This window comes from Aethalodelphis obliquidens, unplaced genomic scaffold (genome assembly GCF_003676395.1).
Source record: "Aethalodelphis obliquidens isolate GAN/ISIS:26980383/991018 unplaced genomic scaffold, ASM367639v1 scaffold28, whole genome shotgun sequence".
Classification (NCBI taxonomy): Eukaryota; Metazoa; Chordata; class Mammalia; order Artiodactyla; family Delphinidae; genus Aethalodelphis; species Aethalodelphis obliquidens.
The window spans coordinates 18742475-18766615 of NW_020837972.1; the positions used below are offsets into that span (position 1 = coordinate 18742475).

The window sequence follows — 24141 nt, forward strand, 5'->3', positions numbered from 1 at the left end:
GAGACAGCAAGGAGGGATAGATGTGAACCTACCAGAAACAGCCACCAGCAACGCTGTGTCCTCAAAGACTCTGGGGGACCTGCAGGGGAAAACACGGGTCTTGTTAGCAAGGATCACAGCATCCCCATGGGCTAAGGTATGACCACATCAATGTGCAGGTAGAGACGGCAAGGCCCACTGGCCTGGACTTGGGGCACTGTGTACATCAGGCCAAGTGTTTCTCCACGACAACCCCATGAGGTGGTACTGCTACCCCACTTGACAGAGGGGGAAACTGAGGTTCAGAGAATCAAAGTCTCACGCCCCAGGTCCCACAGCTAGGAAGTCACAGAGCTGGGATTCCAATCTGAACTATGTGGTTATAAAGGCAGCTCACACCCCAGCCAAGCCCCCAGGGGACCCCGGGCCCAGATCACACTGTCGCTGTGAAAATCCCCCATTAACTTCCCAGGGGACCCTATGAAAAGTCAGTAAGTGACACCTGATGGAGGGGTGGGCCTACGACTCTCATTCAAGAATTTCTGAGTCACCATTCAAAGTCAAAACCAGCACAATAAACACTAGTGTCCAGAATATAAAAAGCACGCTCACAAATAAATAAGAGCCAATCAACCCAACAGAAAAATGGGCAAAAAGACTTGATAGAACTTCACAGAAGTGGATATAGAAATGGCCAATAAGCACATGAAAAGATGGTCAATATCATCAGTCATCAGGAAAGTGCAAACTAAGAGACCACTACGCACCCACCTGGATGGCTAAAATAAGACAGACAATGCCAAGTGCTAACGAGGATGCAGAGCAACTGGAACTCTCAGACGTCACTACTTCAGTGCAAAATGTGCAACTACTTTGGAAAACAGCTTGTCAGTTTCTTACCAAGTTAAACATACATTTGGGTGACCATGTGACCCAGCAACTCCACTGCTGGGTATTTACCCAAGAAAAATGAAAACATATGCTCCTACAAAGATGTGTACATGAATGTTCATAACAGCTTTATTCATAATCACAAAAAACTGAACACAGTCCATCCATAAATGAAGGGATAAACAAACAGCTGTACATCCATACCATGGAATACTACCCCACAATAAAATGGGACAAACTACAGACACACAACCACACGGAAGGATGTCAGACTCAGAGGCTAAGCACACGCGAGGATTCCATTTATAAGATTCTGGGAATGGCAAGACTCTACTTTCACGAGTAGAGAGGTCTGCAGGGGCAGTCACACTAGAACAAAAAGATGATTCCCACAGAAGTTAGGATGTTAAGCACCTCTGGAGAGAAGACCGCATGTGACTCCTTCACAATTATTCATTAATCTGCAGCCACGTGTTTATGCATTTTTTTTTTTTTTTTTTTTTTGGCTGCGCTGTGCGGCACGTAGGATCTTAGTTCCCCAACCGGGGATTGAATCCCTGCCCCCTGCATTGGGAGTGTGGAGTCTTAACCACTGGAGAGCCAGGGAAGTCCCTATGCATTCTTTATTGTGTTAGCTTCTGCAAGAAAAAAAACAAGTAAACAAATAGTAATGGGCAGACCACTAGAGAGAGATCAAAACCCTGGCTGTGGTCCCAGCTCCTCTACTAACGGCTGTGACCTTGGAGTCTCTGACCTTGGTTTTCCCATCCAGAAAATGGGCCCACTCCCCACGGCTGTCTCCAAGACCCGTCCATTCGCAAACATCTCAGCCTCGAGTGGACATTTAGGGAACCCCTTCTGCACCCCTTGCCCCCACCCAGGGATCAAAGGCAAGTGGAGCTGCGGCTTCCGGCTCTCACAAGGCTGAGGCAGCTGCATGCAGGGCTCAGGCTCTGGGCCCAGGCTCCCTGAGTTCAAATCTGGGCTCTGCCCTTCCTAGCTGTGCACCCTGGGACAAGTAGCTTCACCTCTCTGAGCCTCAGTTTCTTCATCTCTAAAATGGAAACAAGGGGGACTTCCCTGGTGGTCTAGTGGTTAGGACTCCGCGCTTTCACTGCCGAGGACCCGGGTTTGATACCTGGTTGGGGAACTGAGATCCCGCAAGTTACATGGCGTGGCCAAAAAAATTTTTTTTAATTTTTAAAAATGGGAACAATGATACATTAAAAACACCGACCTTACAGGGATGCCGTGGAGGTAAAGTGCTTTCAGAGCCAGCGTGGGCTCACTAGCAGCAGTCAGTTCCTGCGGGGCGTTCTATGACCCCAAGGCAGGGGCTGGCAGCTAAGCTCCAAGACCCCAAGGAGCCCTAAAAGGGGCAGCTGCAGGCGGCACATGGGGAAGGACCCTGCCCCTTCTTTCCTGTCCTTTTAAGGTTTTTTTCGCTACAGTGCCTCCAGGCTTGACACTTGTCCTGCCATCTGCGGCAGCTCCAGAGACAGGGCCCTGCAGGAAGGCTGGAAACAGGGAGGCCCAGGCATGTCTCCGTAGCCATCCCAGCCTCCCAGAAGCCTCTGTGGCCAGCCCCCTGCGGCAGGTCCTGCAAAGGGCTCAGGCGGGGTCAGGTGGCTGGGCGCTCTCCCCAGGCACCACTGTGGAAGGGTTGGGAGATCAGACCCCACCTGCTTCCCACCATCTCCCAGCCCCAGCCAGTCCCCGCTGCAGTCCCCCAATGGACACAAAGCACCTGATGGCGTGAGGTCAAGACCGGCCTGGGCCGGCCCCAGGGGGCCATACAGAGCATCTCCCAGCAATGCCCACAACACACAGGTCCAGAGAGCAGTTCCCAGCCTAGAAAACTTGGGGACTTCCCAGGAGAAGCGACGGCCACGCTGTGCCCCACGGAGGAAGGTGAAAGGTGCGCTTGGCGAGAGGATGGGGGATGCGGGCAGAGAACAGCTGATCACAGCACGGAGGCTGGAAGGAAGCGGAGCGGAGAGAGTGTGTGTGTGAACCGGGTAGGCAGGGCTGATCGCCGCAGGGCCCCTCGGATTGGGATTTTATTCCCAGGGGCAGGGAGACCCTTAGGAGGGTTTCGCATGCAGAGAAGGGACAAGTCCCACCAGAATTTGGAGAGTGCATTCGGGCTGTGGAGTGGAGGATGGGTGAGGGTGGAAGCGGGACAAGTGGATGGGATGGAGAGCATTTTGCAAGTAGAATTCACGCGGGCGGGCGAGGGATGGAAAGGGAACCTTGGCGGCTGTGCTGGGCTCCCGGCTTGGACAGCGACAGCTCTGGGTGGGGGAGGGAAGGAGAACCACATACACTTCCTGTGGCCTTTCTGTGCTCGGGCTGCTTCCCAGGTACCTCACGTAATCCTCACAACCATCCCGGGAGGGAGGGAGGGAGGGATGGGGGCTTCTGTTTCCAGGCCAGGAAGCCGATGTTCAGCAGTAACTCACTCAAGGTCAGGAAGGGAAGGGAAAGAACCAGGATTTGAACCCAGGTCCAAGCGCTTTAAGCCTCGGGAGCCAGGGCACTGGTGGGGGGACCCTCCTTGAGTGTGAACAAGGAGAGCGGGAGTGGGGAGGTGGCCACTCCCAGGCTGACCCCAGGCAGCCCCAGCAGGGAGGGGGCTCAACAGCTCCCTGAGCAGAGCTGCACCCAGTGGGACCTCCATGGGCCCTGAAGGTCCCCGGGTCCCTGGGCCTCCTAGGAGGGGGGCGGCTCTGACCCCTGTGCAAGGGGCTCAAGCCAGGGAGCAGACCCTCTCATTCAAGGTCTCAGTCACGCTCGTGCCGACACTGCTGCACATCCTCAGTCACACACGCACATACTCACGGCCTCATTCACTCACTTGTTCACACTCGTGCATGCCTGCGCACACTGTGCTCCCACACACTCCCACACACGCGCGCTTGGCCCAGGAAGGCTCCGCGGGGGAGCCAGCCCCTCGCACCGTGTTTCCAGCCATGGTCCTGTCGTGGCCCAGCCCAACTGCTGAATCCCAGCCACGACCTCCTCTCCCCCCACCCCTGGGGGAGAGAGTGGGGGAGGGAAGGAAGGGGGGCTGACCAGACTGGTTTCCCAGCAAAGCAGATAGAGGAAAGAGGACGGCTTCCAAGGGTTTCCCTCCCCCAGGCCCTCGGTAACCCTCCCTTAAGCACTTCAACAGCTCCCCAGGGCCCACGGGCTGAGACCTGCCCCCACATGGCACCAAGCCCCCAAACAAGCCCCATCAGGCCCCCCTCAGAGCTTTGGCCCTCAACTCTGCCATTTGCCCTCCCACCCCCTCCTCTGCCTTCCCAGCACCAGCATAACACTGCCTTTTTCCTCCTCCAGGAAGCCCACCCAGATTACCCCAGCCACAGAGGCTGACCCAAAGTGTCCATCCACCCCGCTCGGAGACAGGAAGCTAGCAGTCCAAGGCCACACAGGTGCAGGAGGGCAGAGCCAGTTGGGTTCAAACCCAGAGAGAGCTGTCCAGCTTTGACTGGGATACCAGCATCAACCTTCGGCCAGTTGACAAGCTTGACAGAGCCCCTGCACAGGGATGGGGCCATGAATACGAAAGACAAGGGTCCTCAGGGGACACGGTCACACCTACCCACACTCAAACACCACACAGATACATCAAGAAAAGAGCAAGATGGGGAATTCCCTGATGGTCCAGTAGTTAGGACTCCAAGCTTTCACTGCCAAGGGCACAGGGTTCAATCCCTGGTCCGGGAACTTCGATCCCAGAGCTGTGTGGCGAGGCCAAAAATAAAAAAATAAAATAAAGAGAAAGAAAAAAGAAAAGAGCCAGACGACGTCAAAGGGCAGTGACTGAAGTAACAGACATAAACCAGCATAAACCTGCAATGAATGACAGGCGTGATGGGGGATGGGGGAGGACTAGAAGACAGGTAGGGTCTCCCAGGAGGTGACACTGGAGCCCAGGGCTGAAGAGATAAGGAGGAAGGCGCAGCAAATGCAGAGGCCTGGAGACAGGACCCAGCTAAACTGGAAGCAGTGGTGGACGGGGCGAGGCGGGGGGCGATACTGGCCTGGGTTTTGTTTCCAGGGTGAGGCCACGGGAGGGGAGGGGCACATTCGGATCTAACGCATGACCAAGTAGAACAGCGTGAGGCATGGCCAGGAAGGACACTTCCGTGTCAATCCCTGTCGGCTCCATGGAGGTGGTGTCCTCTTCCCCAGGCCAAGCCTCAGCCTCTCTCTGCACTGGAGTCTCTCCTAAGGTCAGAACCTGAGGGCTGAAGTCTCGGTGCCAGGCAAGTGCTTGGTAGCTGAACCTCAGTACCTCCAAACCTTTCCCACCAGGCTGTGCTATAGCCACCCAGAGGCAAGGCCCCGACCCCACTGGCCCCTTGAGGCCCTAGCAACACCAGGCCTTTGCCTCCACCTGCTCCCTGGGCAGGTTGCTAAAAGTGATTGCACAGGCCAGAGCTCAGAACAAATCCTCCCTCCCAGCCCAGCCTCCTCTGGGCCTCCAGCCACGTGGGCCGTACCCTCGGCAGGGCCCCAGGAGGCCCACTTTCCAGGTGTGAGAAGGAGAGGGGTGTTGATAGAGCCCCCGCAGTGCCTGCAGACGGGCAAGGCAGTGACAGAGGCAGCCGGGGTGCCAGTCCTGGCTCGGCCACTCCTGCACTGGACACCCAAGTCACTTCATCTCCCCGTGCTTCTATTTCGCTGTCTATAAACTGAGGGATGGTAACAGTGTCCCTTCGAAGGGCTGCTGTGACCACTAAATGGGTTAATACAGCAGAGCCCCTTAGAGCAGCGCCTGGCACAGCGTAGACCTCAACAAGCTTATTAATCACAGTAAGTGCTTTCTGCATCTCCCCACTTCAGGACCCTCACAGCAACACTCCAAGAGAAATGGGGAAACAGAGAAACTGAGGCATGGAATGGTCACCTGTCCCAAGTCTCTCAGCTGGAAGCAAAAGAAAAAAGCTGGGACATGAACCCTTTCTTGAATCCCCTGACCCACCCCCACTCCCAGGGACCCTGGCAAATTCCTCCCCGGTGTGCTCATTTCACAGCCAAACAGACCCGTATCAGACAGGTCTGTGCCCACAATTTGCCCTGGTATAAGTGACAGCAAGTTGTCTCTCCAAAGAACTCCTACACATCCCTCAAAGCCCAGCTTATGATGTCCTCTCCCCTCCCCTCGATGTTATAAGCCTTTCCAGTTAGTCCAGTCATATCCTGGCCCTCACTGCCACCTCACCCAAAAACTCTGCCTGGCCACCTCCAGCAGACCCTGAGCCTTCCAGGAAAGGGCCTGCCTTATCCCTCACTGAGGCCACAAGGCCTGATGCAAAGGCAGATGCGCAGTGGGAACAGCAGGGTGAGGCTCAGAGTAAAAGAGACTGCATACAGAGGAGGGTTCAGCACAGTAGGGCCAACGCTGTGAGGTGCAGCTGACAGGAGGGCTGAGAGAAGGCCTGGCACACAGTGGGCCCAGCCGACTCACAACAGACTTAACACAGTGCCCGGTGCACAGTGGGGCCAGGATCACAGAAGGCACTGGGGGAGGCCTGGACCTGCCTGCCGTCTTTCACCCAATCCCCGCACTCCCCACCGCTGAAAAGCCCCCCATGCACCTCCCATACCCATGCGAGTCCCACCTACACTCACAAGCCCAACGGCCTCCTCCTCCGGGCAGCCCACACTCCCTCATACTCAGCTACATGCAATCTGGTTGCAGTCACAAAACCAACAACAACGGCAATAGTAACAGTGGCCATAACTAGCGTTTAGTTACTCCTGTGAGGACACCAAGCTGAGCCTTTACATACTCATTTAACTCCCGACAACCTTTCAGGTAGGCTATTTTATTTATTTATTTTTTTTTTTTAAAAAAGTCTACAGAGCATTTTTCTTTTTTGCCCGTGCTGCATGGCATGCGGGATCTTAGTTCCCTGACCAGGGATCGAACCTCTGCCCCCTGCTGTGGAAGCGTGGAGTGTTAACCACTGGACTGCCAAGGAAGTCCCCAGGTAGGTTATTTTATTATCCCCATTTTACAGATGAGGAAACTGAGACTTGGGGGGGGGGGCGGGTTGAGTCACTTGTCCCAGGGGTTATACAGCTGATGAGAGAAGTCAGGACGGGCACCCAGGCGGCCTTAACCGTGCACACGGGGCTGAGCGCTGTTACTGTTAGTGGTACCCTTACCCTGTGTTCTCAGACCCTGAGCCGGGCAGCAGGAACCCGACTTAACCCTCCCTGCAGCCTCCTGAGCTGCTGCTACCCATTTCCTGGATGGACAGACTGAGGCTCCAAGAGGGGATCACACAGCCAGGCTGCCACCCACTTCAGTGGTTCCCCACCCCACCCCCGGGGGCGGGTTCTCCACGATTCTCTCCCCAGTCAGTGCAGAGGCCAGAAGCCAGCGCCTGACAGAAGCAGGAGCCACAACTCACCCACAATATCCCTCCCCAGTCATCACCTCCTCCCAGGGCAGGACCCCCTGCCAGGCTCTGCCGTGCCAGCCCAGGAGCCTTGGCACCAGCCCTCAGAGAGGAGACGCTCCACCTGCAGCTCCCGCTGTCCCATCTCAACCCCCTCAGTGGGCACAGGTCAAGTTCTACAAAATCACCCAGGGCCCAGGGGCTGCTGCAATGCCCGCCACTTTGAGGAAAGGGAAGTGATGCCCACGTGAGCCTCCATGTGGCAGCGTGAACCATACGAGGCCAAGATGAGCAAAAGCCACGAAACGTGTTCTACAGACGCCCTAAACGCGATCCCGCAGATCCGGGCATTGCCCCCAGTGGGCAGGCATAACTTCCGGAAGCCATCTCTGCAGGCTGGATTTGGGGACTTCAGGTACAGTGTGACCCAGGCACCCAGGGCAGGAGCAGGCCAGGGTCCTGAGGCGTTAGGGTGTGGGGGACCTAACGCCCCTCCCAGAGCTGCCTGGGTCTGCCAGACACGTCTCTTCACACCCGATGAGCAGGGAAGTCTCCCCTGTCCCCTGGGACCGGGTGTGGCCCTTCCCTGTCACTGTCGTAGCAAGCAGCCCAGACAGCCAGAGCGGGAGGGAGGCAGCTCTTCCACTTAGAAGCCACTGGGATATTTTATTTTCCTTCTCAAGTGACAGCTGAGGCCGGCTCTCCTTGAAGCTGCGGAGAGGCAATCATGGAGAGTTCACCCAGGTCTCTGATTCCCCACCAGCCTGCAGCAGCCGGCGACTGCCGGGGCGTGGGGGCAGGGCAGGGCGCAGCAAAGCCAAGGCCACAGCCAGCGTGGATGTGAGTGGACAGGGCCTGGGGGGGGACAAAAGGGGAGGAGGGGCTGTGGCCCAACAGAGGGGGACACGTGGGCCCACCCAAAGGGGGCACAGTCCATCCAACCACGGGGGCCACGGCCCCACTCCAGGGGGCTCAGGCCCATCCAAGGGGGGCACACCGTCAGGAGGAGAATGAGGATCCGCACTGACCCTGCCCGCAGGCCCCCCAGCCCCCAGTCCACCTATCCGGGCTCCCAAAAGAGACCTGCGCTGATCACAGGCCAAACCACCACGATGGTCACCACAGCAATAATAATAGCCCCTCCTGCGTGCACAGTCACCGTGTGCCAGGTCCTGGGCCGTCTATCCTGACCCCATTTCACAGATGGGGAAACTGAGGCCCAAAGAAGTTCAGCAACCTGCCCGAGATGGCACAGCCAGGGAGGGGCAGGGAGATGGGGGCCCGGGCGTCCTCCCTCGGCTGCCCCGTTCTCCCCCCACTCCACTCTCAATCTGGCCCCAGAACACACTGCTCAGAAACCTCCCGCCCGCCTCCTCGCTACGGGGCGTGGGGCCATCTGCGGAGACAGCAGCCGACAAGAGCAATTAGACGCCAGGAAGGAGCCAGGATATCGACCGTTTCTGGAGGGAAGGGGGGCAGACGGGGGCTCGGGCCACACGGGTGTCGGCAGCCTGGCTCCCGGCCCAGCACAGGCCAAGTCAGGGCAGGCAGCACAGATCAGGCCGGGAGGGCCAGGGGCTTCGCTCCGAGGCCTGCGGAGGCCCAAGACGGCAGCACGGAGAAGCCATTTGTCCGTCTACCTGTCTGTCCACCACCGGCATCGCCAGCTGCAGACACCTGGAGCTCCCCTGAGGCTTTCACTGCGTGGGCACCGTGCTAAGCCCTGTAAATTACTAACTGGTTTAATTCTTACAACCACCATACACACGAGTTACTATGACTCTCCCCATTTTACAGATGGGGGCAATGAGGCAGAGAGGCAAGACAGTGTACCCAGGGTTCCCACAGCTAAGATTTGCATCCAGGCATCCACTCTAACCACACATCACCTCCACCTGGGAGTCCCCTGAGGGGTGGGAGATAAGACAGTGGGCTTTCTGGGAATGGGGCACAGGGGACTGCATGGGGTGGAAACTTCCAGAAGCCTCTGAAAGTCCCTCAGAGGCCCCATCATAGGCTCTCTGTAAAGCTAATTCAGTTTCCACCCTGTAGGAGCACAGGCCAAGGGCCCTACAATGCCAGCTGCTGGGTCCCCTGGGAGGAGGCTGCCTGACGGTCAGCTGGAAGGGAAAACCACTGCAGAGCCTCCCACCCTGCCCCAAGCTTCCCTGCCCAAGAGCAGGGTCTGGGCCATTAGTGGCTGCAGGGCAGGGCCGGGGGCTGCCGGGGAGAGCAGGGGTGTCATGGAACCAGGGATTGATCGCCAGAAGCAATTAACTGTCTGGGTCAAGAGATGGTGAAAGAGATTTGTCACCGGGGGCCCAGGGGATATTCCAATGAGTCCAGCAACCCAGGCGGGAGGGGTGGTTCCCGCTGACCTGGTCCTGAAGGGAGATCAGGACTTCTGCACACTACTGGAGCACCCCACTCCTCCCCCACCCCGACAGGCCTCCCTCTGCACACTCCCGCTCCCCAAGACCAGCCCCGGCCCACCCCAGCATCTGTGACCCGGGCACCAGCCCATCCTGCACAGATGGGGACAGAGAGGCCCAGCAAGGGAGTCCATACACAGAGTCCCAGCGGCCCGGGATCTGGCCGGAGACCCAGACCCAATCCCAGCTGCACCAGGTTCTAGCTGGGCGACCCCACGCCGGTGCCTAAATTCTGAGGCTGTTTCCTCTGCTACAAGGTGGAGGTGATAAGCAGGGGAGTTAAAACCAGGACGGCTCAGGCACAAATCCCAGCTCTACCATTTTGTTAAGCCTGAGGCCGTCACCTTGCTCCTCCGAGCCTTGGTTTCCCCATCTGTAAAATGGGGGTGATGCCGAGGGCTACTTTGTGCAGAAATATACAGTCTGGCACACAGCAGGTGCTCAGTGCAAGCTCGCCATCGGGGTTCACCAGCCCGCCTCCCCAGGGACGCAAGCCCAGCCCCTCAGCACCTAGGACACCAGGCTCAAGCCCTGAGCCAGGTCATGAGGAGAATACCTGGGGCACGGGCCCCCCGCCCCAGCCTCTGAAGCACGACCCAGTGAGAGACGTAGGCCACCATCCCCGACTGGGCCTGGCGACTGCCTGTCATGGAGAACAGAAGCCCCTGGACACACGGCCCTCCACCCAGATCCTCCACGGACAGAGCTGGAGGGGATACAGGGCACGGGCCTCCCCTGTGTGAGTCCCCCAGTGAGTCTCCCAGCTTTCACCCCCTAGTGTCTGCTTCATTTCCCTCCATGCACACCCTGGGCACATGCGGCCCCTGGGATCCACTGTTCGATGACAGTAAACACCCATAACATCTCCCTCGCTGTTCCCACTACACAGATGAGAAGACTGAGGCCCGAAGCACCCAGCAAAGGGCAGCCTCAAAGCCAGCGCTTTGTGACGTCCCACAGGAGCTCAGAAGGTGCTCAGAAGCCTGGGTCAAGGGGCCGGGGGGCAACACTGAGTCACAGTGAGAAACTTGGTAGAAACTGAAAACAGCCCCAGAGGCCCCACGTACTGCCCAGAGTGAGTGGTGCTGATTCACAGCCGGGCTCTGTGTTGGAAAGTTCCTGCTTCTGTGGTGGAGTGGAGGCGGGGGACCCGGGGCACAGAACAGCCACTAGGCGAGCTGTGAACTGGCCCCAGGGCCGCTAGATCACATCCAGCCTCGTCCACCATCCAGCGTCCCATCAGCCCCATCAGGGAAGTGCCCGGGGGGGAGGGGAGGGGAGAGCATGCTCTGGGCCACAGAAATACGGACGAAGCATGAAAAGGGAATCTAGGTGTTCCTGCCCTCCCCTGCCCGGGGCACAATCAAGATGTGAGCTCCTAAGGCCCGATGCCCGGTCTTCACGCTACAGACACCTGGGCCTGATCATTCGTCATTGTGGGGCTGCTCTGTGCACTGGAGGATGTTCACAGCATCTCTGGCGTCAAACCGCTATGCCTGTGACACCTCCTCCAGGCTGGGATAAACGAAATGTCTTCAGACACTGCCAAAAGAATCCTGGGGGCTACGTCACCACACTGACCCCACCCCTACCCTGACCCCTAAGGGCCTCTATTCCTGGGCAGGAAATAGCAGTCAGTGGCACCCACCCTCCCCTGGGCCAGCCCCTTGGTCTGGTCAGTTCCAGACAGGGTAGAACCCACCTGAGGGACAAGGGACCTGTGTCCAGGACCCTAGTCCCCCTCCTCCAGGTCAGGCCAGGGCTGGTCTCGCTGCCAAGGGACCCATCGGCCGTCAACACTAACTGACCAAAAGCCCCTATTACATCCTGACACCATTCCAGGCACTGGGGGCCTAGCAGCAGACAAGACAGAGGCAGCTCCTGCTTCCTCGGAAGTGACCTGATGTGGGAAGGCCAACAACACACACCAGGGGAAGAAATCAACCAAGAAACTTCATCGATCAACAACTACAGACCTAAGTGGGCGGCTGGGACAGTGGTTGCAGGGGGTGCCCTTGATTGGGCAGCCAGGAGGTCCTCCTGAGGGTGACATCTGAGCTGAGACCTGATGGCAGCCGCCATGCCGATCGCAGGGAACAGCATGCCTGGTGGGGGAACAGCAAGTGCAGCGGCTGAGTGCAGAGGCCGGGGTGGGGAGGGATGTGGCTGGAGCAAGAGCCAGGAGATGGGTCAGTGAGGGTGAACAGCTCCCCGGCACCCTTGGGGCCTCTGGGTTTATTCTCAGAGGAGGAGGAAAAAGGGAAGGGAGAGGGTGAGGCAAGGAGCTGAAGATTCTCATTCTCCTTCGGACAGGATCCCTTTGCCTGCAGCATGGAGAGCACAGCAGGGACAAGAGAGGATGGATTCAGGGGCCAGGAGGAGGCTGTGTGGGTGCCGAGCCAGACAGTGGATGGGGGAGGGGGACCACAGTGTCTGGTCTGCCACTATGAAAGCAGGGAGGGTCTCGACCACAGGGGGTCCCACCCCCCACTCACAGCATCTTGTTGTCTTTGTGCTGTTAGGGCCGAGGGGGTCTCCAAGGCAGGGTCCCCACTCTGGAACACCTCAGAAACTGGCAGGGATGTTATTGGCTGTCCTGGGACTGGCGCTCGGCCAGTGGGACAGTCCCACGCCACGAAAGCCACCCTCTCCACACAATTTTCAAATAACCTGGCCGTTTAAAAAAAACCTGCCAGAACCGATCCAGACGCTAGCTTTTTCTTTAGCATCACTTTCATGTGTTTCCAGAACCAAAACGCTTCTGATCTCACTTGCATCGCATCGACACTTACTCATTCTGAGTGGGAGCCAGCAGCACTTCCTCCCATTTCCTTTTACACTACAGTGTACACTGATTGTTGTTATTGTTGTTGTTAATTCTGTGCAAAGTCAAGACCGTATTCAGGAGGAATTTCAGCGCCAAGGAGTAAAGGGGATTTTCCAAGGATACGCTCTAAATATCGTCAGGGGTTGTCAGGATGCTGTGTGGCTCTGGGTAAGCTAGCCGACCTTTCTGAGCCTTAGCTGTTTGCCTGTAACACAGGGAAAGTGATGATGCGATCGTTGCTAGCTCGCGAGATTGAGAGGATCAAACGAATTAACACGGCGAGCCTGCCGCTATGAGACCCGGAAAAGCACCTGGCCCTCGGTCCATCATCGCATGTGGCTGAAGGGGCTGGAGGCGGGTGGGGCAAAAGGCCCCAGCACAGGCCCCGGCTGGGCAGGGGGTGGAGGAGAAAATCCCGCACTCCCTGCGTGGGCCAGGTGGCTCCTCTCCAGCCCGGCTTTCATCTCCAGGAGATAAGCCGCCTGCTCAAGTTCACGTTCAGGATCAAATGAACCCACTTAATCGCCTTAGGGATCTCCACTGAGCCGGCTCCTCGGGGACCCGGGGAGGAGGGCAGCTGAGCCCCTCCAGCCAAGACCCCCACCTGCACAACCAGGCATGGAGAGGACACCCTGCCCACCCTCGGCCCCAGCCCTGCACGGCCCGCTGCAGCGCCCCCCACCCCAAGGGCAGGTGTGTGCACCCTGGCCTTCCAAGTCTGTGCACACAGGTCACCTGCTCACCATCAAAAAGCACCTACTGTGCGCCCCGTGCCCGGTCAAAGAGACTCTTAATCCCCACAGCCTCCCAGAAGGCAAGTGCTACCACGAAGGCCACTCTCCAGATGGGGAAACTGAGGCCCGGAAAGGAAACAGCCAGCCCACGAAGGTGGCAGAGCTCCTCGCCGGATCACCGGCAACCCTCAGGGCAACACTTCCCCCACTTCACAGATGAGAAGACTGAGGCAGGAACGGGCCTTAAGTCACCACCAAGATGCCAACAGTCTCTCTCTCGGGGCCGGGGGGCGGTGAGAACATGGTTGTATTTTTTTTTTTTTTTTTTTTTGGTGCAGGCTTTTTTTGTGTCTTAATTTTCCAATTTCTAGAGAACACAGGGACTTCCCTGGCGGTCCAGCAGTTAAGACCCTTGCCACGTGGTATGGCCAAAAATAAATAAAATAAGATAAAATAAAATGAAATAAAGTAAAAATACAAAGAACTGGTTGGTTCTGCTTCTGAAAATCAAGAAAGTCTTTTTCATAAAGCAGCCGTCGAGCCACACGCCCTGCCCACGGCCTTGGCCACAGGGAGACCTCACACCCTACCACAGAGGGCCGGCCAGGGAGCCCCTGCAGGACCTGCCAGCATCGGCTGGAAGAGCCACGAGCCAGCAGTCCCGCTCCCAGGAACACGTGGAGGAGGAGAGCACGTGAGCACCTGGAAGCACCCAGAGAAGCTCCAAACACGGCCATCACCCCAAGCGGTATCTAGGGACTACGCCAATCACGTGTCCTGGGTCCCCATGACGAGATACTATCTCTCCAGAAGTTAAAATTCATCAACTAGGTCTAACTGCACCAACACGTCGCAAAATCCTATTTTCTTTTCTTTTTTTTTCTTTTTTGGCCACACCACGCAGCTCGAGGGATCTTAGTTCCCGACCAGGGATGGAACCCAGGCCCTCGGCAGTGAGAGCACAGAGTCCTAACCACTGGACCGCCAGGGAATTTTTTAAAATAACAATAATAGCTACACGATAAACCTTGTGTGTTACGCTTCTAATCCTCAAAACGGTCCTAGAAAATAGGTACTATTTCAGTCCCTATTTTACCTATAGGGCAACTGAGGCACAGAGTGACATCTCACAGCTGGAAAGAGGCCAGGAGGGACGGGGACCCATGCCGTCAGGATCCCTGCTCGGAACCACTCCAGTCTGCTTGCCCGTCTCAACGTGGAGAGGAAATTACTAGGCCGAGTTATATAAAAGCTGTCGATATTCGACCACTTTTGACCTACAAAACGGGCAGAGTCCTGTGGCTCACTCTAACAGCAAACTGCAGAGCGGCAAACACAGAAAGACGCGGCCACGTGCATCCTTCCAGCCTGGAGATGAGACAGGGGCCCCAGGCCGTGCAGGAAACCGTGCAGAGGCCCGTGCAAGTGTGACAACATTCTTAGACGAGCACATGTCCAGTGGAGAAGTGGCAGTCTCTGGGGAGGAAGCTCAAATGACGAGAAAGTCACCTGTAATTTTTATTTTTTATTTTTTGGATAAAAGGCAGCCGCCACCTTAGCTGGTGGCCCAGAGCCCAGCCTCCTGGACTCAAGACTGGCTAGAACATTCCCACCGTCTCCCCAGACCCCATACAGCCTATCCGCGAGCAGTGGTTCCCCAGGGCCCGGTCTCCAGAGCCTCCTCTTCAGGGGAGAGAAGCTCTCCCCACCTAAGGATCCAGTTTCATTTAATTGCAGGCTTCAGGTTTCTGGACGACGGCCCAGAGGGCCTTCGGGCCGAAGGCGTGGGCCATTTTCCTTCTCTTTTCAATAAAGCCGGGAAGGAAGCAGCATGTGGCATCGCCTGTCTGCTCCGAGAATGTGAAGCACTTGCCCCTCGGGAGACCCCACCCAGAAGAATCATCTGCGGCTCCTCACGGCTGGGGCGGACAGGCTGGGGACACATTTTTTTTCCCTCTGGGCCTTCATTGGAGCCAGGTACCCCCACCGGATTTGAAGGAATAAATGAACACACAAACATCCCTACTTCACACCACTCCCTCCCTGCTGGTCATCTCTCTGCTTCTAGACTTTTTTTTCTTGCATTTCATTTTGTTGTTGTTGTTGTTGTTGTTGGTACGTGGGCCTCTCACTGCTGTGGCCTCTCCCGTTGCGGAGCACAGGCTCTGGACATGCAGGCTCAGCGGCCATGGCTCACGGGCCCAGCCGCTCCGCGGCATGTGGGATCTTCCCGGACCAGGGCACGAACCCGCCTCCCCTGCATTGGCAGGCGGCCTCTCAACCACTGCGCCACCAGGGAAGCCCTTGCATTTCATTTTTTTCTCCAGCACAAGCCTTTACAGTTTGCAGGTCCTTCTGTTCACTCCGTGTCCCTCACCCATAGCCCCAGGGCAAGGGCAAGACACGGAGCGGTCACCTGATTCCAAGGCCACTGGCTGCAGGGACACACACGGTCTAAATGACCAGGCACCTGGCTGCTAGGGGTCTCAGGGAAGATGAGGGCTCTTGTTTGAGTTTCCTCTTGCTGCTGTAACAAATGATCACGAACGCGGTGGCCTGAAACAGCACAGATTTCTTATCTCATAGTTCTGGAGATCAGAAGTCTGAAACGGATCTAACGAGGTGAAAACCAGGGTGTCAGCTGGGCTGTGCTCCTGCAGCAGGCTCTCGGCGAGCCCGCATTCCTTGTTTTTCCAGCTTCTAGCGGCTGCCTGCACTCCTTGGCTCCATGCCCCTCCCTCCATCCTCAAAGCCAGTAGCACAGCACCTTCAAATCTCTTGGACTAACCTCCTGCCTCCCATATAAGGACCTCTGTGAGCCCACCATGATTATCCAGGATAACTTCCTCCACCTCAGGGTCAAATGACTGGCATCCTTAATTCCATCTGCAACCTTAATTCCCCTTTGCCATGTAACATAGCGCAGTCACAGGTTCTGGGGTTTAGGGGCGTACACATCTTTGGACGAGACCATTATCCTCCTCCCCACAGGCTCCAAAAAGCTCTGGGCCTCGAGGGAACTGCCCCAAAGGCCCACGCACAAACCCTGAGCTCCAGCAGGCAAGTACTGAGTCCACGTGACTCAGTCTCTCCACTCCTACAGAACACCCCGCTCTGTCATCTGCACGGTGAACACATACCCCAAGGGTGCCCAGTCTAGCCTTTGATGAAAACGTGAAGCAGGCAGAGCCCTGGGGCTTATCACTAGAGACTTCCCTAAGATGACAACAAATAACTCATCAATCCATTTTCTTGGGCAACTTGTGTGGGTTTTGGGGACCAGTCACGAATCGCCCTATCGTTCATCCCCCACTCCAGCAAGATCCATACAGGGAAGATGCCCTGTTGAAACCGTCACGTCCCTGCATTCCAGGTCAAGAACGCCGCTGGCACCAACAAAGCACACAACCTCCGGGAAAATGGAAGGCTTTGCAAGGTTCAACTGACCGGCAGCACGACACTCATGCTTGGAAAACCACCCAAGGGGCCAAGCCCTCACTACACAGCTGGTGGGTGGTGAGCGGGCACTGGGGAAGCAGAGGCCACCCAGTGTGCCCAGCAGCACGGCCACTAGGGGCAACCCTGGTGTGAGTCAGCACCCTCCCCCCGTGGCTGCTGGTGAGCACACCTCACTGACCCCTGCCCAAGAGCCGGGTCTCCAAGGACCTGGCAGGACAGACAGGGACAGGGTGAAACCTGCCCCATGACAACAGAACGATATTAACAATAGCCGTCGCAACGCGACAGATGACAGAGGACACGACGAAATACTCTCCTTGCTGCGAAACCCTTGTGCGTCTCTCTCCTGCCAGAAAATCTGGGAGGAGGATGCCAAGGCCCAGAGAGGTTGTACGAAGATTACACAGCAACCCAGTAAACAAGATGGGTCTCAAATGCCCGGCGCCCACCCCATGGCCTGCCTCCCAGTCCAGGACCCTCCAGGCAGCTCCACCTTAGCCTCCCCCACACCCCTTCCACCCTGCATCTGGAAAGGGCCCATCTCCCCTCCCCAGGCTCCCTCAATGGCCCCCTCCCACTTACCTCCCCTCCAAGGAGAACACTAACTGTCCCCCCAGTGTCAGACCACCCACCAAACCCTCCACACCTCCCTGGCTGCCATCCAAACACCGTGGAGGCGCTCTTTACAGCACGGGGAGATCAGAGGCATCCCGGACACATGGCCAGGGGCTCAGGGGCACAGAGAGGGCAACGGGGACCCAAAGGTCACACAGCAAACCTGCAGAGCAGCGCCTGGGGTGCACATACGCTTCCGCCTCGGCATTCCCACCGGGAGAAGCACAGTTCCAGGAGGCGCTGCAGCAAGGGGGCAGCAGCCAGCGCCCAGGTGCCATGAGACGCAGCTTCCTGCCCGCCGCTGCGGCTACTATTTATAGTCTAGACAGCGGGGTCAGCTTCCTGCAAGGCAGAGCCCAGGAGCCTGCGGGGAGCCTGGGAGTGTGACCTCGAGGCAAACAGGCCAGGCCAGGCCAGAGAGGTGAGCTGAGGCGCCCAGGGCTGGGCACATGGTGGACCCAGGCCGACCCCCCTGCCTGGGGATCCACAGTCCACGGGAAAGGGAGACAGGAGGAAAGGCCAGGTCCTGCCTGTGACAGCCACCCACCAAGGAAAGAGCTTACAAGCCATGTGCCCTGAACCAATGACATCACCACTCTGTGCCTTGATTCTCCCATCATTAAACAGGGAAATTAACAGTTCTGGCCACAGCTGTCATTGTGGTCATTGTGGGGCTTAAATGAGCTAACATACAACAACACGGAGTGAGCTCGCCCATAAAACCTCTGTCAGCTCAGCCCCCAGCCCTGCCCAGAGACCAGACGAGGAAGGTGGGGAGGAAGACGGCATGCACACAACCTATCCATGGCAGGTCACCATCACAGAGGCCACCCCAGGTGCCCTAATCCAGCCCACTCCCCTAGGAGGCAGGGAAGACATCTATCCCCATTTTACAGATGCTGAAACTGAGGCACAGAGTGAAAGAAGAACCCAGCCCAAGAAAGGGAGAAGGGTTCCTCCTGTTCCTGGGTTTCGTGAAGTTACCTGGGGTCTTCTCTCTCAGCAAACAACAGACAGGCCTCACAGGCCCTGGGAATGCCCCCCTCGGACCCTGCAGAGCTCACCTTCCTGTGATGGAGGGGATGGGCGCATGGGGCCAGGAAGGAGACGTCTCCGGCCACAAGAGCATCCAGAGGCCACCTGCCTAAGGGAACACGGGCTTAAAGTCCCCCAGGCACCTGGAGCCATCCGGCTATGATGTCTCACCCTTCCTCTGAAAACCAGCACAGCAAACTGACACCACCGCCACCAAGCACCAATCGGATTGAAGTCTTTCTCTGTGCTCTCAGTGTCAGGCAGCAAGCCCCTTCCTGTGTGTCCTCACTTAACGCTCCCAACAGCCTCGAGAGACGAGCAATCTGACTGTGTCCATTTTGGGGATGGGAAAACTGAGGCCTGAAGTAGCCAGGACCTTATTATCTCAAACCTCAGCCACTTCAGAGCTCAGGAATCAGCTCTGCTCCGCAGGGGACTGTCACGACCACCCACAGGAAAGACAGGGAGGGAGCAGCTGAAGGCCCAGCGACCTCCGGGGGTCTGAGGAGGGCCACAGGTGAGGGAAAAGGTATCAGATGCAGGGAAAGGCAGACAACTTGGGATCCCAAGACATCCTGCATTGGGATGCCAGGTCAGGCCATGCCCAGCCAGAACCTGACAGTCGACACATTTATTGGGCACCTACTGTGTGTCCAGAGCTGTTCTAGAATGGCGGTGCAGCAGGGAATGTGGACCAAAGTCCCTGCCCTTCTGGAACATGCATTCTAGCAGGGATGACAGACAACAGCAAGTTAAACAGATAAAACCATAGTTCATCGGAAGGAGACATGTGAAGGAGGGGAGGAGAGGGCTTGAGGAGGAGAGGGTACAATTTTAATTAAGACCAGAGAAGGACCCACAGAAAAGGTGACATCTGAGCAAAGATGGCAGAGAAATGACGCAAGTCACACGGACACCTGGGGGAAGAGTGTTGCAGGCAGAACAAGTGCAAAGATCCTGAGGCAGGCACATGTCAGGTAAATTTCAACAAGGAGGTCAGTGTGGCTGGTACAGAGTGTGAACAAGGGGAGCAGATCAGAAAGGGAATGGGGCGGGGGAGCGGGCACAGACTGTGCAGGGACTTGTAAGCAAGATAAAGAGTTGGCTTTTATGCTGTCTGAGATGGGAGGGCTCTGAGCACAGGAGGGACAGGCCTAAAAGAAAACCCTCTGGCTGCCATGTGGGGAACAGAGGGTCAGGCTGACTGGTGAGGAGGCTACTGCAGCAGTCCAAGCAAGTGATGATGAGAGCTGTATTAGGTTCCTGGAGCTGCTATAACAACTTACCACAAACCAGGGGGCTTAAAACAATACAAATGTATTCTCTCATAGCTGTGCAGGTCAGAAGTCTGAAATCAAGGTGTCGGGTGGAGTGGTCCCTCCTGGAGGCTCCAAGGGAGTCTGTTGCATGGATCTAGCCAGCAATCCTCGGCTTGTAGACACATCCCTCCATTCTCTGCCTCCGCCTTCACACGATTTTCTATTCTTATAAGGACACCAGTCCTATTGGATTTAAGGCCACCCTACTCCAGCATGACCTCATCTTAACTAATTACATCTGCAGCGACCCTATTTCCAAATAAGGTCTCCTTCTGAGGTTCTGGGAAGCACATGAATTGGGGGAGGGGACACTATTCCACCCAGTACGGTGGCCTAGATGGAGTGTAGGCAGCAGAAGTGGGCAAAAGTGAAAATGGTTAAGAATACTTAGGAGGGTGGGAGACGGTGTCGGTGGGTGTGGGGGGCAGGGAAAAGTGGGCGCCTCCCAATCTCTCCCCCAGCTTTCATCCTCCCCTCGTTTAACTGGTCACAGGAGTTACCCAGGAGTCACCACCACAGGTAATTCCCAACAGAACCCCACCCTGCAAACCGGACCCAAGCCCCCAGGACCCTGGGGACCCCTGACTCCCGCTGGACTCTGCAGCATTCCTCCAGCGCCCCCGCTCCGCTCCTGGCCCGGTGGCCGGTCGCCCGGCGGACAAGCCCCACTGAGCCCCAGGGCAGCGCGTCCTGGCCCCCCACCTTGGCCCAGCAGGCTCGCCCCGTTAGCCTAACGAGCAGGCCCGCGGTGCCAGGCAGTTGCCATGGCCAAGGAGACAGTAGCAGTGGGCGATGCTCCCGGAGGGTCTGCAGCGGGCACCGGAGCTCAGCGTGAGGACAAGCAGGGACCCCCGAGGCACCCCCTCCCCACGGGGCCCCAGCTGTGTGCACCCTCGGGCCTGGCCTCAGGGACTTCTGACTGCCAGCATCTCCCAGAGAGGCCCCCTGGGCCACAAAGAAAAATCCACTCCCCTCCCCCCCACCCCTCCTGACCTCCCGCCCAGAAGTACCACCCCCCCCCCCCCCCCCCCCCCCCTGCCCCCCCCCCCAAAGGTCCCCCCCCCCCCCCCCCCCCCAATATAGCACACAGTTATTGCAGGGGTGGCCACCAAGGGGAGGTCGGAGGTCAGCAGACGCGGGGGCAGACAGGCCTCCGAGGCAGAGAGAAGGGCCTGGATTTCATGCAAGAGGTGCCGGGAGGCCCTGAGGGCTCATGGGGCTCTGAGTCAGGTCAGGGCGCTCACCCGCAGGGTCCACCCAGCAGCTCTGCACAGAACAGACGGGGGCAGCATGGAGGCTTCTGCAGGCGCTGGGCGGGTGAGAGGGCAGCTGGGGTGACCCCCAGCTCTCTGGCTCGGCCCCACACTCAGGCAGGAAGCCCAGGCTGGGGGGTCTGGGGGCGAGGGGGGACCGCACGTCCGTTTGGGGACAGATCGGGCCTGAAGCCCCTTTGGGACAAAGGGAAGGAGGCTGCTGGGTCCACCTGCCTGGCCCCAGGGCGGGCTCCGAGGGTTAGGAGCCGCAGACAGGAAGGAGAGGGACTAAAGACACGGCCTGAAGGACGGACTCACGCCTCGAATGGCCCCTCAGCTCCCTCTGCCTCACCAGACCCTCTAAGGCCGCGTGTCATTCATCACCCCATTTCACTGGTGAGTAAACTGAGAAGCTCTGCACAGAGGCTCCATTACTTGTCCTAGGCCGCATCGCACAGCCAGTAAGAGGCAGACACCAGACTCTGCCCCGTGGCTCATCTGAGCTCCGTTCACAAGCCCTAAAACACAAACACACGTCACCAAAGACCAAGCCAACCCCACGAGACAGGAGGCAGAGAGCCTGGGCCCCCAGGTCTCCGGGAGACACACCCACACATGCCCTCCAGCGGGCGGCCAGCTGCTGGTCTCATCCGATTCTACCCGTGGGTTACGTTTTCCCCCCACTTCCTTTCCAGCTCAGAGAAATATCCCAGGGTCAACAGAAGGAAGCAGAAACATTGGAAAGCGTCCGCAGAGCGTCCGCAGAGCACCAAGGCTGGAACCGGAGCCCAGAGGCCCCTCCACGTGGACACACCCGCAGCACTGCCACCGCAACAACTCCACGATCCCTGCGCCCCGGATATGGAACAGACAGGAGTGACCCTCCACCCAGGAATGGTAAGCTCGTCACCTACCCCACTGCAGGGTCTTCCCTCAGGCCAAGTGGCTCCCAAGGGCCCCAGGGCCTCCAGTAGGGATCCTGCACCTTCCAACTCACTCACTGTCACCTTCCCAAGTCTGACCCAGGATGGACACCCAAAGACCCTGGTTCTTGCCCAGGGTCTGACCTTGGTTAAGACACTCCATGGGGCCTTGATTTCCTTCTGGAATCATCTGTCAGGAGACCACCCACCCACCACCCCGCAGGCACGCAGGGGGCACAAACCTGGAAACATCTCGCAAGTGTTTTCCTCTTCTTTACTCCTGTCTGCTCCAGCCCACCCCTCAAGAACTGAGACAACTGTCAGGAATGCATAGGATAAGGTAAAATCAGAGAGCAAGGGGCTTCCCTGGTGGCGCAGTGGTTAAGGATCCTCCTGCCAATGCAGGGAACACGGGTTCGAGCCCTGGTTTGGGAAGATCCCACATGCCGCGGAGCAACTAAGCCCAAGTGCCACAACTACTGAGCCTGCGCGCCACAGCTACTGAGCCTGTGTGCCACAACTACTGAAGCCCACGCGCCACAACTACTGAAGCCCACACGCCACAACTACTGAAGCCCACGAGCCTGAAGCCCATGCTCCACAACAAGAGAAGCCACCACAATGAGAAGCCCGCACAGTGCAATGAAGAGTAGCCCCCGCTGGCCGCAACTAGAGAAAGCCCACGCGCAGCAACAAAGACCCAATGTTGCCAAAAATAAATTAATTAATTAATTTTTTAAAAAATCAGAGAGCAAGGTCAAGACAAAAAGAAAAATCAGGGACAAACCAATCTGAAAACAGGATTAAGTCGGTAAAACCAAAACACAGACCAGATCAGACTGCTGAAGGCAGGCTGCAAACTTGGCTCCGAGCATCCTAACAGTCAAAGCAAAGAGGGAAACAAGATGGATTCTGAGAGACTTTGCAAAAATTTGTGAAAACTATGTAGCACCACCCAGAAGGTGTTACATACAGCAACTCTGTGGCGCTGGACAGAAGGGATTATAGCCTCAAACATCATCTAAGAGGCCAGAGCATTGTGCCAAAGGTCATCTGCTTTAACCATCCCCACTGCCCTACTGCATTCTAGAACAGCAACAGCATAACAGCAAGAACAGTGAGCCAGGCAGAAGGAGGGGTTTTTGGGCCTGCTGGGTGTGACCCTCAAACTCATCAGGGCCCCAGTTTCCTTGACATAACCCTGGAAGGTTATGCTGAAGTTGAAAAGAATGTGGGAGCTCTCTATCGGGGGTCGGCAAATGTCTTCTGTAAAGGGCAGGAGAATCAATATTCTAGCCTTTGGAGGCCTTCCGGCCTCTGTCACAACTCCTCAGTTTTGCTGCTATAGCCTGAAAACCACCACAGACTACACATGAATGAATGGGCATGGCTGCGTTCCAATAAAACTTTACTTCCAGACACTGAAATTTGAATTTCACTTAATTTCACATGTCACAAAATACTCTTCTTTTTATTTTTTTCAACCATCAAAAAATGTAAAAACCATTCTTAGCTTGCGCACCATATAAAAAACTGGAGGTGGGCTGGATATGGCCCGCGGGCCGTAGTTTGCTAACCCCTGCTCTCTATATATTCCAGAATAAACTACTAAGATGTATTATAATTTAAAGGAGGAAAGTAAGATGTGAATAGGGCGTGATATCATTTGTGTGCTTGTTTTTAAACGGAGCACACACATCCAAGTCCCTGTGAGGCAGACATATGGCCAGAGTATCTCTGAGAGGAAACTTTTCCCACGTGTATCTGCCTTGGGGGACAGAAATGGGAGGGTAGGAACAGGAATGAGACTTACTTCGACACCTCTAGGCTCTGTTTTAATTTTTTAACATGCCCATGCTTTTTCTTGTAGTAAAACACATTTTTATAAAGCCCGAGGCAAGTAGCAGGGTTTCAGTGCGTTATTTTTTGGTTTTCTGTATTTTTCAAATAAAAAATAAAAGTAACGTTATCCCCCCGCGCCAAAAAAAAAAGTTAATCTAGTTGTTATCTACATGGAAAGACATCCATGTGTTAATTCATAGCAGAAAAACATATGGACCATGGCGGCCCCTACGGGAAGCAGGCCTTCCGGATGTATCTGCAGGTGCAGAAACAGACAAGGGGGGGCTGGACCATCATCTCTACGAGCCGGGATTCCTCTGAGCCTGAGTCCAAGACCCGTGGACCTGAGCTCAGCTCCCAGTGGGAGCTGCCCACACTTTGCACAGACCTGGGGCTGTCTCCTGTGCTCGAGA

The 24141-nt window shown here is 56.6% G+C and overlaps 1 protein-coding gene across 28 annotated transcripts in view; it reads right to left on the reverse strand.

The window, feature by feature from the left end:
- Positions 1–24141, reverse strand: part of NCOR2 (nuclear receptor corepressor 2) — a 222291-nt gene that overhangs the window by 192156 nt on the left and 5994 nt on the right. For 27 of the 28 annotated variants that reach the window (XR_003436770.1, XR_003436769.1, XM_027125085.1 and 24 more), the window contains exon 2: positions 33–79. The exons of the other annotated variant lie outside the window; for it this stretch is intronic. The gene's annotated coding sequence lies outside the window, so the exon portion shown is untranslated. The remainder of the gene's footprint in view (positions 1–32; positions 80–24141) is intronic. 28 annotated transcript variants of the gene reach the window in all.